This window comes from Physeter macrocephalus, chromosome 16, assembly GCF_002837175.3.
Source record: "Physeter macrocephalus isolate SW-GA chromosome 16, ASM283717v5, whole genome shotgun sequence".
In the NCBI taxonomy this organism is placed as follows: domain Eukaryota; kingdom Metazoa; phylum Chordata; class Mammalia; order Artiodactyla; family Physeteridae; genus Physeter; species Physeter macrocephalus.
The window spans coordinates 51,392,491-51,397,919 of record NC_041229.1 but is presented as its reverse complement, the minus strand read 5'-3'; positions in this window follow the sequence as shown (position 1 = coordinate 51,397,919).

The window sequence follows — 5,429 nt, the reverse complement described above, 5'->3', positions numbered from 1 at the left end:
ACAGGCTCCGGACGCGCAGGCTCAGCGGCCATGGCTCATGGGCCCAGCCGCTCCGCGGCATGTGGGATTTTCCCGGACCGGGGCACGAACCCCTGCCTCCTGCATCGGCAGGCGGACTCTCAACCACTGCGCCGCCAGGGAAGCCCCCATGTGCTTTTTTAAGGTCAAGAAAAAGTTAAAATGCCTACTTTAGTAGAACTCTTCCAACTGTGTGAAATGAATTCTTCTAACTGTTCAAAAATGACAGAGTGGTATTTAAATTCTGACCCCATCACTTCGCAGCCATGTAACCTTCATCTGGTTAGTTTCCCTTCCTAAGCCTCAGTGTTTTTTTATCTGCCAAACAAGCATGATACTATCTATCTTTCTCAGTGGCTATGTAGATTAAATACATTGGAAGCGAAGCTCTTAGAATGTTGCTTCATACATATTGGACACTCAGGGGGACTTAGTTCCCTTCTACTTTGCCCATCTTCCCACTTTCCAGGGACACATTGTGAGAAGCTCCTCTTGACCAAATAGTAGTAGTAGTAATAATAACAGCAACAATAATAACAAAACAATAGCTGCTAATACTTATATAGTCCTCATGTGCCAGACACTTTTCTACACAATCCATTCAACCCTCACATCAGATAAGGTAATTTTGGCAGAGGATTAAGTAAATTTGCCCAAACCACACAGACAGCAAAGGACAGGTTAGACCTGTGCAATCTGGCTACAGATACTACACTTTTATATGTTACTATGGAAATGTTGCTTCAGACATATGCCTCGTGTCTGGGGCCTGAAAGGAGTGAGAAACACTGCAATGGAAAGGTAATGAATGTGAGCTTTGTATACCGACCAGCTACACAGTTTCCTTAAATGAGCCTTCTCTTCTCCTGCACATGCCCTGTTATCAACATGGAAAAGCCCTGCTGAGGTCTTTTGCCCACTGAAGTATGAAATGATCTAAATGGCCTTCAGTTTCCTTTGCTATTCCTAGCAGGTCTTGCTCTCAATTTCTCTGCCTCTCCTTCCCACATTTGAACATGCCCTTCTGCAAGCCATTCTTGCCTAAACATTTTTCCTTTGCAGAATTGTTTGGGGTCACATTTCCAATTTGAACTCTGGCCTTGTTTTTGAGATGGGATGCTGCTTTCTCCTCTTGCCTGCATATATTTTGAAATTGATAGCTTTGGTGAGAAGCATCCTGGCTTTCTTCCCTAATGTCAAAGTACTCAGCCTGGTCTTATAGTTTCAGCGTAATCAGAGAATTACCACGTTATCAAAGTTTGACCTTTGATTGGGAAAGTGTCTAGAATTATAAGGTGAAAAAATCCACACTCTTTATTTTGACTTCCTCCTGGGCCACCCCATTGTATCCCATACAGACATTTCATTTGTGCCCTTTTGATTTAACAAAAGAAGACACAGGTACGTGGCTGAGCAAGGTGGGAGGAAGTTAAGCCTGCTAAAACCAGGTGATCGCTGCTGGCTATGGTGCACCTTCCTAAACTTTCTTTCTAAACTGGGAGAAAACTAACCCAGGAAGGAGTTTAGATACATCATTCTAAGTCAAAGAGAGTAAGTGAACAGTTTGTGCAAGTCAGGTATAATGCCATCTAGTGGACAGTTACAATTAATTCAAAACTTGAAATAGCAGCCCCTTTTACTGAGTCAGGCAGTTTGTCTATAGTTCTGGATAACCTCTCCTGTCCACTATATTCTCCAGGGAGTGACTGAGGGCACAGGAGGATCCGGCTCGGGATGAAATTAACTGGAAAAAGCTGGAACTCAGGAGCCCAGACAAATTAGGATTCAGAGAAATACCTGTTCCAAATGGAGGGAAGGCCAAGGGAAATGCCCTTGGACAATTAGGTAAAGATGAATCTGAGTGCTAAAGACAGTGCAACACCAGAAGGTGGTGGATTTTGAGGCTTGGAGAGAACATGCTGCCCAGGTAAACCCCACCGTCACAGAATGCTGGTCTTCTACGGTTGCCAGATTTAGCAAATAAAAAGGCAGGATGCCAGTTAAATTTGTTTTTCGTATAAACAACAAATCCTTTTTCAGTATAACTATATCCCAAACATTGCATGATTCATACTTATACTAAAAAAAATTGCTTTTCATTTGTAATTCACATTTAACTGGATGCCCTGTACTTGGACTTTACTCAAAAACCCAATGGAAGGTAGTATATCCATGTAGAATTTCCTTTGGAGCATTTCTCAGTAAATTAATACATTTTTTCTGAATCCCTAGAAAAATTATGTTAGGATATTGGAAAAATGGGAAAAATCATTAGAATTCTTCTATGAGGATTAAAGTGTAATAAGCAACATGACAACAGTATAGATTTGAAAGAATCCCTTAATTCCGGTAAAAAGCAAGAACCGGAAATGCTAACACTCAGCATTTAAAGTCACAGTGAACAGTTCTAGGAACAGTACAGGAGTACATAGGAAAGAAGCTGCTGATGTGTTATAAGTGAGTGTAGTCCTGTCTGCTGTTAAAAATGGATCATTCTTGCAAATAACTCAAATATTAATAACTTTAGAGGCATGACATACTTTGTACAAACCCTATGAGTTCCAAGAAAACAGTCAGATTTTTAGAAGCAGAATATGCCATTATATTGACTTCTTCATCACATGATTTGGGGTAGTGCTATTTAATAATCGAGGAGATCCAAATGCTATATTTTTTAATACTACCCAATAGTGCCTGCTAGTGCTTTCTAGTGTTTGTTTGCTATAGGTTACAGTTCTGTGTGAATATTATGTCCATAATAATGACTAGCAAGCCTCCAAGTGGGATCCCAATGGTTCTCTCCTCTTGGTATACACACCTTTGTATAAGCCCCTCCTACAATGTACTGGAGTTTGTCTCTGTGGCCAAGAGAATATGGCAGAAGGGGTAATATGTCACTTTCAAGATTGGCTATAAAGGGCAATCGACTGCTCTTTCTCTCTTGCTGTCTTGCTGTCTTGCTCTCATCTCATTCTCTCTCATCACTACTAGCTCTGGGGGAAAGTCGTGGTATGAAATAGAAAAAGGCCCATGTGGTACCAGGCAGACCATAGGCTCCTAATCCAGTTCTCATCAGGTCAGGAAATATGTAAGCCATGAAAGCCTTCCATTTTCTGGTAGTGGAATCCCTAACAGATAGTAATTACTACCTGGATTAGGAAACTGTGGTCTGCATGGTGCTGAGTGCTCTGATTGGAGGTTAGACAAGTCAAACCTGGAGAGTGGAGTCAAGGTTCTTAAAAGAGGCAGGTAAACTGTATGGGTTCTTTCCCTAGACTCTGAATCTTTTCATATCTCTACTGAATACACTGTATTGTCTTCAAATTTCTTAATAATAATTGAACTGCATCTGCTTTATCATTTAGGCTTTCTTAATATTTTCATTTTTATATAATATATCCAGATCCTGTAGTGCTTATTTGTGAATATCCATATTCCGGTCTTCTTCCCAAGAATTCTACAGATCTAACAGATTCTCCTGATCCCAATGTCATGGAAAGAAACTCAAGGGCTTTGAAGTATGAGCATTGGTTTAAGTCAAGGTGATCTTTATTAGCTATTCTACTTAACACTGGTTCTTAGCCCCTTCATTTGTTGAATGGGGACAATAATGCTTATCTTATGGGCTATGAGAGAACAGAAAAAAAAAATCAGTACAACATCTGTGAAAAAGATTCCAATAAAGATAATTTCTAATATTGTTATATCATTTTGTTATTATATCTACTCTCTGTTAAGTTAGTACAACAGATTTTTCAACTGTAGTATTTAAGCATAACATACATAATTTTCACAAACTAAATAATTTACCCTGTGTCCAGGATAAGAAACAAAACAATACTATCAGCCCAGAGAGTTCCCCTACCCATGTTCTCTCCCCATCATAATTCACATCCTCCACAAGGGTACCCCCATCATGATTTCTAATATATTGATGAGTTTTTGAACTTGATATCTACTTTCTATATCCTCAGATCTGTCAGTATGTTACATAACCAATAGGACTTTGCAGACATGATAAAGTTAGGAACTTTGAGATGTGGTAAGTGACCTAGGTTATTCAGATGGGCCCAACTGGTCACATTAGTCTTTAAAAGCAGAGAAACTTTCCTAGCTATGATGGGTGAGGGAGAGACAGAAGGAGAGAGAAAGGGAGAGAGAGAAGGAGAGACAAAAACAGAGAGATAGAGAAAAGCAGAAACAGAAAGAGAGACAGAGATACAGGCAGAGAAGGAGACAGAGAGATGACAGAAAGACACAAAGAGAGAGACAGACAGGCAGAGAGAGAGAAAGAGAGAAGATATTGAGGGAAGAAGGGTGAGAGAATTCAACATTCCTGGCGTTGTCACCTACAAAGTGGCACTTGCCATCTGCCTCTACAAGGATCAAATTGTGAGCCGCCGCAGCTGCTGACCTTCAACACCCCTTGAAAGGAGTTTAGGGCAGAGTTCAGGAATGAGGCAATCCATGCTCTAGGAAAAACTGGCAGAACAAGTCTTCAGATACTTAGATATTTTCAGGAGGAGAGTTTATGAGCCCAATTATGAGCAAGGATCAAATTATGAACCGCTGCAGCTGCTGACCTTCAACACCCCTTGAAAGGAGTTTAGGGCAGAGATCAGGAATGAGGCACTCCAGTGCTGTAGGAAAAACTGGCAGAACAAGTCTTCAGATACTTAGATATTTTCAGGAGGAGAGTTTATGAGCCTAATTCTTGCATCACCTGGTATCTAAAAAAGCACTAAAATCCTTCATGGTGACATCTACTCCTCGTGACTAGCAATAACCTTCATGAGACTAGCAGCATTTTCTGCAAAAATGTGTGCTTGGTTGCATGTATCCCCCTTCACCAAAATCACATACATACTGACCTCCCCACCCTCCCTACCTCTTTGGAGCAGTTTCTCAGAGCTATCTGAAATGCTGTCTCCCAGACTATAGTCCTCATTTTGCCCCAAATAAAACTTAAGTCACAATTCTTACATTGTGCATTTTTTTTCAGTTGACACTGCACACTCTAGGTCAGAGTCCCTTCTGAAGCCATTCCCAGCTTCTAGAAGCTTCCTGCATTCCTCAGGTCATGACTTCTTCCTCCATTTTTTTTTTCAGTCGACATGTTAATAATGGAGAAAGAGGACATGACCTGAGGAATGCAGGAAGCTTCTAGAAGCTGGGAATGGCTTCAGAAGGGACTCTGACCTAGAGTGTGCAGAAAGGAACATAAGACACCTTTATTTTAGCCCAATGAGACCTGATGAGACTTTCGATTTAAAGAACTGTCAGGTGGGGGCTTCCCTGGTGGCGCAGTGGTTGAGAGTCCGCCTGCCAAGGCAGGGGACACGTGTTCGTGCTCCGGTCTGGGAAGATCCCACATGCCGCGGTGCGGCTGGGCCCGTGGGCCATGGCCGCCG